This window comes from Martes martes (genome assembly GCF_963455335.1).
Source record: "Martes martes genome assembly, chromosome: 2".
Classification (NCBI taxonomy): Eukaryota; Metazoa; Chordata; class Mammalia; order Carnivora; family Mustelidae; genus Martes; species Martes martes.
In genome coordinates, this window is record NC_137889.1 from 78,364,005 (window position 1) to 78,376,018 (window position 12,014).

At 35.5% G+C, this 12,014-nt stretch overlaps 1 pseudogene across 1 annotated transcript; it reads left to right on the top strand.

Annotated features, from left to right (window-relative positions):
• Positions 1-10,281: 10,281 nt before the first annotated feature.
• On the top strand, positions 10,282-11,756 carry LOC308338832 (splicing factor 3A subunit 3-like; annotated as a pseudogene). Its single transcript has one exon. The product of its transcript is annotated as a splicing factor 3A subunit 3-like (transcript).
• The last annotated feature ends 258 nt before the right edge of the window (positions 11,757-12,014 follow it).

Sequence of the window (12,014 nt, forward strand, 5' to 3'; positions counted from 1 at the left end):
ATTTAAAATTGTTAGATCTTCTTGTTGGACAGACTCTTTGAGTATGATATAGTGTCCTTCCTCATCTCTTATTACAGTCTTTGGCTTAAAATCTAATTGATCTGATATAAGGATTGCCACACCAGCTTTCTTATCATGTCCATTAGCATGGTACATTGTTTTCCACCTCCTTACTTTAAATCTGGTGGTGTTTGAGGGTATAAAATGAGTTTCTTGTAGATAGCGTATTGATGGATTTTGTTTTTTATCCATTCTGATATGCTGTGTCTTTGGATTGGGACATTTAGCCCACTTACTTTCAGGGTAACTATTGAGAGATATGAATTTAGTGCCATTGTATTGCCTGTAAGGTGACTATTACTGTGTATTTTCTCTATTCCTTTCTGATCTACTACTTTTAAGCTCTCTCTTTGCTTAGAGGACCCCTTTCAATATTTCCCGTAGAGCTGGTTTGGTGTTTGCAAATTCTTTCAGTTTTTGTTTGTCCTTGAAGCTTTTTATCTCTCCTTGTATTTTCAGTGATAGCCTAACTGGATATAGTATGCTTGGCTGCATGTTTTTCTCATTTAGTGCTCTGAATATATCATGACAGTTCTTTCTGGTCTGCCAGGTCTCCGTGGAAAATTCTGCTGCCAATCTAATATTTTTACCATTGTATGTTACAGTCTTCTTGTCCCTAGCTTCCTTCAGGATTTTTTCTTTTTCGCTAAGACTTGTAAATTTTACTATTAGATGATGGGGTGTGGACCTATTCTTATTGATTTTGAGGGGGGATTCTCTGCACCTCTTGGATTTTGATGCTTGTTCCCTTTGCCATATTAGGGAAATTCTCTACAATAATTCTCTCCAATATACCTTCTGCCCCCTCTCTCTTTCTTCTTCTTCTGGAATCCCAATTATTCTAATGATGTTTTATCTTATGGTATCACTTATCTCTCGAATTCTCCCCTCGTGGTCCAGTAGTTGTTTTTCTCTCTTTTGCTCAGTTTCTTTATTCTCTGTTATTTGGTCTTCTATATCACTAATTCTTTCTTCTGCTTCATTTTTCCTAGCAGTAAGAGCCTCTGTTTTTTATTGCACCTCATTAATAGCTTTTTTTTTATTTCAACTCTGATAGATTTTAGTTCTTTTATTTCTCTAGAAAAGGCTTTTATTTCTCCAGACAGGGTTTCTCTAATATCTTCCATGCCTTTTTCAAGCCCAGCTAGCACCTTGAGAATCATCATTCTGAACTCTAGATCTGACATCTTCCAATAGCCATATTGACTAGGTCCCTAGCCTTCAGTACTGCCTCTTGTTATTTTTTGTGTGTGTGAGTTTTTTTGCCTTATTATTTTATCCAGATAAGAATATATGAAGGAGCAAATAAAATACTAAAAGGGTGGCAAAGACACCAGGAAAATGTGATTTAACCAAATCAGAAGAGACCCCAAATCGTGGGGGGAAGAAAGGGGGTAAAAAGAAGTTCAGCAAAAGAAAATTAAAAAAAGAAAACAAATAAAGAAAAAACATAAAAAAGAAAAAAAATATGTATATATTAGACTGGTGACTAGAACTTGTTCAGCCCCTTAATTTTGGGCATATTTTGGTCTCTTAGAAGAAACTACTTCCCCACATTTTAAAGAATGAAAAAGATATATGAGGGTAAACACAATAGAGTGATGAAATATGGCTATAAAGATGATTTTTTTTTTAATCTCTAAAAAAGGAGTTGATAAGATAAATTGGCTGGTAGAATAAAAAAAAAAAAAAGTTAGTGGAGAGAATTTGCTCAGGCTGGAGACAAGAACAAAGCCCTGTGCTTGATTTAGGGTATATTTTGATCTATTAGAAGAAGTTATACCCCAATTTTTTTTTAGAGGAAAAACCCTATGTGTATACAAAAAATAAAGTTAGATACAATGAAGGATAAAATATAACTGTAATAATGAAGGTTCAAAAAAGATTTTTTTTTTTTAATGAAATGTATTGTTAAGATAAACTAGTTAAAAAGGAAAGGGTAAAAGTTAAAAAAAATTAGCAGAAGAAAAAATAAAAAGAAAAAATATTAACTTTGCAAGACTAAAGAATCATGGGGAGAAAGCCATGAATTCCATGCTTTGCTTTCTCCTCCTCTGGAATTCTGCTGTTCTCCTTGGTAAGTGAACTTGGTCTTGGCTGGATTTCTTGCTGATCTTCTGGGGGAGGAGCCTATTGTAGTGATTCTCAAATGTCTTTGCCTGAGGCAGAATTGCCCCTCCCTTACCAGGGGCTGGGCTAAGTAATCCACTCAGGTTTGCTTTCAGGAGCTTTTTTTCCCTGAACGTTTTCTGTAGAGTTCTGGAGGATGAGAATGAAAATGGTGAACTCCCAATCTCTGGCCTGGAGGAGCCAAGAGCTCCGGGCCCCACTCCTCAGTGCACCCTCAGAGAAAAGTTCTCAATCACTCCCGTCTCCCTGGCCTATGGCTGCACTCTGAGCTCACCCAGCCTGTGACCAAGCATTTCTATCTTTTGCACACAGCCCCGCCTGGAGTCTCCAAACCCCGCAGATCCCTGCGCTCTTCCCAGGGGGTCTCCCCGGATCTTGTGAGGTCCCTGCTCACAGAGCAGTGGCCTGTGTCACAGATCACAATTTAAAGTGACCCCGAGTTGAGACCTCACTCCTCGACTCTGTCTCTGTAGCCAGCTTTCCCACTCTAATACCTGTGAACGCTGCAACACTCAGACACCCCCAATCCTTCTGTCACCCTGCAGGACGCTGTCCCTGTGTGGGCTTCACCCTAGCTTAGCCTCTGGAGCAATGTTCTTCAGTGGAGCAGACTTTCAAAAGTCCTGATTTTGTGCTCTGTTGTTCTGCCACTTGCCAGGAGCCAGCCTCTCCCCCCATGGTCTATCTTCCTGTCGCTTTGGATTCACTTCTCTGCCAGTCCTAACTTTCAGAAAGTGGCCAATTTTCTGTTTCTAGAAGTGTTGCTCTTCTTCTCTTCAATCTCCTGTTGGATTTGTAGGTGTTCAGAATGGTTTGATAAAGTATCTAGCTAATCTCCTGTTACCTGATGTCATCTTAGCCTACTACTTCTCTGCCATCTTGACTCCTCCCCCCCATTAAAATATCATTGAGAGCTTTTTTTAATGTGCTAACAACTACTCTAAGTACTGAGAAGATGGCAGTAAATAAAGCAGACCTAGAAACCTGTCTTCATGAAGTTTACATTCCAGTAGAGAAGACAGATTAAAAAAAATAATAATAATAAAGACTGGTAGATAAAGGAGAAAAACAAATCAGCTAAGAACGATGATTAGGAAGTTTCAAACTGCAGGGGTTGAGGGACTGAAGTATTATCAGATAGGATATCAACAAGGATGATCTTTAATAGGAAGATAACTTGAAAAAAGGCATGAAGGTCCATAATATTATACTTATATAACCTACTTTTCTCTCTCTTCTTTTTTTTTTTTTTACTTCCTCATCATTAAGGTTACTTCCTCAAATGATCATTCCATAATACTCCCATGTAAAGGAAGTTTTCTTTTATAATCTAATACAAGCTCTTTTATTTGTTTATATGTAACACTTTAACATCTTTAATCAATAGATTTTTTTTTGGATTTCTACTTCTTATGTCAATTTGAATATTTTCTGTATTTCAAAAAAATTAACCACTTTATTGAAGTTGTAGTCATTGACAAACATTTGTAATGTTCCTCTTCATCTTCTGAAAACAATAAAACACTGATGGAAGAAATTCAAGATGATGTAAAGAAGTGGAAAGACATTCTATCCCCATAAGTTGGAAGATTAGATATTTTTAACATGTTTACACTACCCAAAACAATCTATAGATGCAATGCAATCCTTATCAAAAAGTGACAGCATTTTTCACAGAACTAGAGAAAACAATTCTTAAATTTGTATGGGAGCCAAAGACCTTGGATAGTCAGAGAAATCTTGAAAAGGAAAACAAGGGGTGCCTGGGTGGCTCAGTTGGTTAAGCATCTGATGCTTGATTTCCACTCAGGTTGTGATCTCAGGGTCATGGGACTGAACCCCACATCCAGTTCCATGTTTATTGGGGTCTTCTTGAGATTCTTTCTCCCTTTCCTTCTACCCCTTCCTCCTCTCTCTCAAATGAATAAATAACTCTTTAAAAAAATGCAAAACAAAACTGGAAGTATCACAATTTCAGATTTCAAGTTATATTATAAAGCAGTAGTAATTAAAACAGTATGGTACTGTCATAAAAATAGACACTTAGATCAATGGAATATAACAGAAAACCCAAAAATGGACCCACAACTATATGGTCAACTACTCTTTGAAGAAACAGAGAAGAATATCCAATGGAAAAAGACAGTGCTTTCAATAAATGGTGTTAGGAAAACTGGACAGCAACACTCAAAAGAATGAAACTGGACCACTTTCTTTCACCAGACATAAAAATAAACTAAAAGTGGATTAAATCCTTAATATGAGATAGGCAGCAGCTTCTTTGACCTTAGCTGTAGCAACCTGTTACTAATACATCTCTGGAAGCAAGGAAAAAAAAAAAAAGGCAAAACTAAACTATTGGGACTACATCAAAATAAAAAGCTTCTACATAGTGAAGGAAAGAATCAACAAAACTAAAAGGCATCATATGGAATGGGAAAAGATATTTGCAAATGACATATTTGGTAAAGGGTTAGTATCCAAAATATACAACTCAATGCTTGAAAAAATAAATAATACAATTAAAAGTGGGCAGAATATAAACATGGTGATTTGAAGGGACAACTATACCCCAAAGTTTATAACAGCAATGTCCACAAGAGCCAAAATAAGGAAAGAGATCAGATGTCCATTGAAATAAGTCAGAGAAAGAGAATTATATGATTTCACTCCTATGTAGAGTTTAAGAAACAAAAAAAGGATCATAGGGGAAGAAAGGGAAAAATAAATCAGGGAGTGAGACAAATTGTAAAAGACTGTTAACTATAGGAAAGAAACTGAGGGTTGGTAGAGAGGAAGAGAGCGAAGGAATGGTGTAACTAGGTGATGGACATTAAGAGGGCATTTGATGTATTGAGCACTGTGTAATAAGCACATTAGTTTAATGAGCACTGATGAATCACTAAACTACTTCTGAAACTAACAATATACTATTTGTTAATTGATTGAACTTAAATAAAATAAAACAAATAAAAATGGAAAGAACATATGAACAGATGTTGCTCCAAAGAGGACATACAGGTGGCCAACAGACACATGAAAAGATGTTCAACAACACTGATCATCAGGGAAATGCAAGTCAAAACTACAAGATATCACCTCACACCTGTGAGAATGGCTAAAATAAAAAAAAAAAAAACGCAAGAAACAGGGAGTGTTGGTGAGGATGTGGAGAAAAAGGAACCTTCTTATACTGTGAGTGGGAATATAAGTTGGTGCAGCCACTATGGAAAATAGTATGGAAGTTCCTGATTCAGGAATTACATTATTGGATATGCAACCCAGACATAAAAAATAAAACAGTAATTCAGACATACATGCACTCCTATGTTAATAGCATCATTATTTATAATAACCAAATTATGGAATCAGTCCAAGTATCCATCACTTAGACTCATCCATGGGATGGATAAAGAAGATGTGGCACATATGTACAATGGAATATCATTCAGCCATAGAAAAGAATAAAATCTCACCATGTGCAACAACATGGATGGAGCTAGAGAGTATATTGCTAAATGAAATAAGCCAGTCAGAAAAAGACAAATACCATATGATCTCATTCATATGTGGAATTTAAAAAACAGAACAAATGAGTAAAGGGAAAAAGAGAGAGAGAGAGAGAAACCAAGAAAGAGACTCCTAACTATAGAGAACAAATTAATGATTAACCAGAGAAGAGGTGAGTGGTGGGAGGGGGGAAGAGGGGATGAGGATTAAAGAGTACAATTATCATGATGAAAAAAACATAATGTTAGGTTATGTTAACCTAACATACGTTATGTTAAAAATGATGTTAGGTTATGTTAATTTACAAAACTTAGGTGTTTTCCAGATACTATTTTTTTATGGCTTTTAATATAATCTCTTTTTCTCAGAATGGTCTATAAATAATTTAATCATTTTATATTTTATGAAAAAGCATGTGGCTTATCATGGTCAAATCACATGTGCAATTGAAAAGAATGTTTATTCTGCTATTGCTCTGCCTATGTCAATAAAATCATGTTGATGTCTTTTACAGCGTTTTTGTCTTCTAAACACTGTCAGTTTCTGAGAGAGAATTGTAGAAGTCTCAGAAAATATTTTGATTTTTTCTATTTTTCTTTCGGTTGTAGCTTCTTGTATTTTCAAACTCTTTTATTAAAAGCATATATATTTGGTATTGTACACTACTTTTATTTTTTATTTTTTTAAAGATTTTATTTATTTGACAGACAGAGATCACAAGTAAGCAGAGAGGCAGGCAGAGAAATAGAGAGGGGGAAGCAGGTTCCCTCTGAGCAGAGAGCCTGATGTGGGGCTTGATCCCAGGACCCTGGGACCATGAACTGAGCCGAAGGCAGAAGCTTTAATCCACTGAGCCACCCAGGCTCTCCTACACTACTTTTATTAATCGACCTCTTTGTTATTGCGAAATATCCCTTTATGTCCTTTATAACACTTTTGTTATGAATTCTAATTTGATTTATATTAATATAGCCATTGTTGATTTTGTATAATCAGTGTCTGCATGGTATAACCTTTTCTATCCTTTTAATTTTGCATATAAGTGAATATTATTCTTTTCTACAGTCTCACAATTTCTGCATTCTAAATAATGTGCTTCATCTTTTTGTATTCAAATTAATGAACATCATGGTTAGGCTGATATTCACCAGATTGAATTTAGTTGTCTTTCTTTAGAGTACTGGCTTTTGTTTTGTTGTCATTTTTTCTTAATTTTTGGCTTGGTTGTACTCTTTCAAAGTTTGTTTATAGGTGGATATTATTATATTTTATTTACTATGTTATGTTATTTTGACCAGAGTAGAATATATTTTACTCTAAGGCCTTTAATTTTACTACCAACTCTCATACTTTTTGAAGTTTATACTAACTACCCACATGTTTAATTAAGTCTTTCTGCTCTGATGGAAACTTGAATGCTTCTAGCTCTTAAAATTTCCTGGTAACTGTTCATTTCCTGGTTTTAACATGAATAATTAAAGCATGCAGAGTTATCCTGATTCCAATATCATGATTCATGCTTCCCTATCATAGCACACCTCTATTCCATACAACTTAGACATTCTCTGCTATAACTCTACCAGGGACTTAGTGTTATATCCTCCTTTTTTTTTTTTTTTTTTTTTTCAGTATTTTTTTCTTTTGCTTTACATCTTTTTTTCCTACTTGTAAATCTGGAACACTCTTCCATTGTTTGTTCTAAGAGAAATTTTACCAGTGTCTCTAGAATTAATGAATAAAACTAGGCCTTTATCTTCTAAAGATTTTTGTACTAGTTTGCTAGGGCTGCCATAACAAACTTGGTGTCCTAAAAACCAGAAATTTATTTTCTCACTGTCCTAGAGGCTAAAAATCTGAGATCGAGGTATAGGTAGGATTGGTTCCTTCTGAAAGCTGTGATACAGAATCTATTTTATTTCCCTTCTCAATTTTCTGATAGGTCACTGGCAATCTTTCACCATTCTTGGCTTGTAGAGGAACACTCCTTCAACCTTCAACCTCATATGATATTCTTCCTGTGTGCTTGTCAGTATCCAAATTTCCTCTTTTTATAAGAAGATCAGTTATTTTGGATTAGGGCCTAACCTAATGACCTCATTTTGATTACCTATGTAAAGATCTTAAAGATTTATAAGTTGGTCATATTTTGTGGTACTGAAGGTTAGGACTTTAATGAATTCTGAGGGGAAACAATTTAACCCATGAAGACAGTATAACAGATGTATAGCCAATAATATAAAGAAATGAATACATGAGAATTGATTCAACAGGGCATATCCCAGATGTTCTAGTTCTAACAAAGCATCAGAGGAGATAAAATTTTCCAAACTGAAATATTTATTGAATGGTATGTAAATTTTAAAACACATCATACCTCAGCACAAACATGAGGAAAATGAGGGAATGTTATTACAGGACACAGAAGAGTAATGACAGACTACTCTAATCAGATTTTACTGTAGTATATTGGTTTTGGAAAGTTCTGCAAAGTACTCCTTTAGATAATATAGGAGATTAAAAGAATAACAAGGCCCACATCCTGGCTTCATAAAGTTTATGTTGTATGTTATAGCACAGGTACACCCTTGCAATATTTTTTCATGCTTGATTTTGAAATTATAATTATGTTTTTATAAAATGGACAAAAAGTTGTCATTATTTTATCTACCATATTTTGAGGATACAATGATCTCAGAAAGAACTCCATGAAAGTGTTGTCCCTTGAGTGCATATGGTTAACCTATGACTGAAGGTTAAGAATAATGAATTTCTTAGGCTATTTCACATAGTGATAACATGAATATCTATTCCTTATATTAGGTCTTATTCCGTGATTGATTATGTTTCTGCATGGTACTGAGTAACACTTTTTTTCTGTTCAAAAAATATTTCTTTCCAACTTATTCTCTGTGCATGATATAGACAGTGAGAATGCTAAAAACATCTTAAATATGTTTCAAACTCTTTGTTCAATATATATAATATTTTTTATTTATCCAAAGATTTTTAAATTGTACCTATTTCTTCCATTAAACTTCTATTACTCCCCATAAGGAGAATAGAATATGTCTTTTGTATTTAATGTAAAACACAATATTCACTTAAAACAAAATCCATGTTCCATCTGCAATCCTAAGATTTATACTAAATTCTTACCTCTAAATCATTCTGTGTTGTACCATTTTTATAAATTATCCTTACCCTATATTTTTTACTAAAACTCTTTTTTGGGAATACATTTTTAATTTTGAAACTTTGATAATTTTTTGGGGGGGGGGTTGGCTTCTTGGAAAGAGAGTCCTAAAAATAGTTTTAAAATAAAATGTTTGTGTATTCCATTTTACATGAAGTGTTCTAAAAACATTTTTTATCATTTTAAAATGAAAAAAAGTTTTTTTACTTTTACATACACACACACAATTTTGTTCTGTAAAGGCCAAATAAGCAACTTAAAAGGAACTCTGATAAGAATATTTTCAATTTTTAGTGATTGTAGTGAGCTTTATTCTTCAGTTATGGATGCAGTATCGCTTTTAGTTTAAATTCTGGAATGTAGTTGGTACTCCCTGACACTTGGCCTATGTACTTGGCCTTTTCTTCCATAATAAATTTCCTTCAAAGTTTTTGTATCAAATTGGATGATTCTGACAGTTTCTAAGTGTATCTGGTCTAAACCTGCATTCACTGACTGTAGATTTATGTGTAAGATGAATTTATATGCACTGAGCTCACTGTAAGACATTCTTGGGATAAATTATACTTACTACCTGATCCCCATGACCCCTAAGCCTAACCAGCAGACCTGAGTGGCACTCTGTATTTGAGAAAAAACTATCAGTTTAGAGAAATGTCCAAAAGTTCTAATACTGGTTTATTTCTCTTTCCCTAGGGCCTGGTTACCCAGTTAAAAAAAAAAAACTTGGTCCTTTTTGGAAAGGTTAGGAATGAGGCTTATGGCATATATATTTGTAGTGTGATTGGAAAATCTTTTCTGGAGATGGCATAACTTTCCCTTAGGAAGTGATGAATCTGTGAGCTTAGTCATGTTTGGGAATCACAGGATGGATCATTAATTTTCATGGCAAACAAAGATATGTCTGTTTGAAAGACCTCTAGTTTCAGCTGTATAAATCAAGTAATCTCTAATTGCATTATCTAATTATTTTAGTTATTGATACCTAAGTTTCACTTATCCACAGCCACAAATCTTTTTTAAACCTGAGACCTAATTTATCTCTGGCAATTATAAACTACTATTTGGCTTCTTGCAGTCTCATAGCATACCAATTCTAATAAAATCAAGGAATGAATATCAATGGTAGCATCTTCTGCCTTATTTCTAGCCTTCAGTAGGTAGAAATCTCAATGCTAGTGCTTTGTCATCAAGTTTTTCAGTAGCATGATCCAAGATATCTGTGGGGAGATATTTAAAGATAAATGAAAAGACGCATGATAAATCCCCTCTAACATTCCTATCTCTCTAAACCATTTCATCCATTTCTTTGCATTAAAATAGACAATGTTTGAAGTCATTTGTGGCCATCCCAGTGGTCTGAACTGAGGTGCAAAGGCAGAGGGCAAATGGAAGCAGCTCTGGAGCAGCAAAAGCAGTATCATGAGAAAGAATGACTTATAGACATCATGGCCAAAGAGAGACTAAGAAGTACATGCTCTGGTACCAGATCAATTCTGACCACTGCACATGGGTCATGCAAGAGGGCTATATGGAAATGAGTAGAAACCTGTGGTATTTGGGATTTGTATGATGATAATAACGGGTTAAGGAAGGAAGAACTCAATGCCATTTCAAGACCCAATGAATTTGCCAAATTTTATAGTAGACTAAAATAAATAAAGGAATTCCACTGGAACCCAAATGAGATCTGTCTGCCAATGTCAGTGGAATTTGAGGACCTTCTGAAGGCTTGAGAGAATCCAAGTGAACAGGCATTGAACTTGGTGGAGTTCACAGATGAAGAGGGATATGGTCATTACCTTGATATCCATGACTGTTAACCTCAAATACATTAACCTGAAGGTCTTGGGAGAAGCTTGATTATATCATATACTTATCCATTTTTGACCAGTTATTTGACATTCCTAGAGAGAGGAAGAACATCAAATATGAGATACCTAGAGATGTTTCTTGACTACCTTCAAGATTACATAGATTGAGTGAAGCTGCTCCAATATCAGAATGGATTTTTAGGAAGATTTGTAATGAGTTTGAAAAGTGGGAGAATGGTGTCTTTCCTGGATCGCCAAAAAGACAAGCAGAGCCCTGACTCATGCGGGAGCCCATATTGACTTGTCTGCATTCTTTTCTTGGGAAGAGTTGGCCTCCTTTAGTCTGCACAGATTAAAACCTGCTCTCTTAGCTTAAGGTCTGAAGTGTGGTGGGACCCTAGAAGAGTGAGCCCAGAGGTGTTATTCAACACCAAAGGAAAGTCCCTGGAGTCACCTGACGCCTTGCTGCTTACCAAAAATCCCACCAAAAGTCAAATGAGACACTGAGAGGAATAAGGACGTTGCCTTCCTAGAAGCCTATATCTATGAATATGTAGAGATTCTTGGGGGAGAGCATCATCTCCCCCATAAAAATGTACAAAACAAGGGGGCCAGGATAAGGGAATAGTGAGAAGTAGAAAAGTAGAGAGGCACAAGCAGATCAGTGTGAGTGAAGGTGAAGATGAGGAGTATGAGATCATTTACAACCCCCAAAACCTGCCCCTTGACTGAGATGGCAAACCCATTCCCTACTCTATAGATATAAGCTTCATGGTCTAAACTACAACTGTGAGATTTGTGGGAAGTATACCTACTGAGGTTAGGATGCCTTCCAACAGCACTGTACTGAATGGCCATCCTCATGGCATGAGGTGTTTGGGTATCCCAAGCACTGCCCACTTTGCTAATGTGAAGTTGTCGTCTCCCCATGGGCCTAGTTGAAACTTCAGAAGGCATCAGAATGACAGCAGCCTGACAATGACGAAGAATATGAAGACTCCAGTGTGAATGTTGTGAATAAGAAGACCTCTGAGGATCTGAAAAGATGAGGACTGCTCTAGTATTCGAGGATGTATCTTAGCTTTGGGGCTTGCCCAGGCTTACCTAAAATCTGATTTTTCTATTTCTCCCAACCAAATGTTCCTGAAGACTCTGCTGCTTAGTCTTATGGTCTATCATGCATCTTGTAATAAAACAAGGCATGCTGGCAGCTTTCAGAGTTGGAATGCGTTTTATATTTGTTTTGTTTTAAAAGATTCTGTCAGAAAATTTTTTTAAAAAAATAAAATAAAATAGGTTGTGTCTGA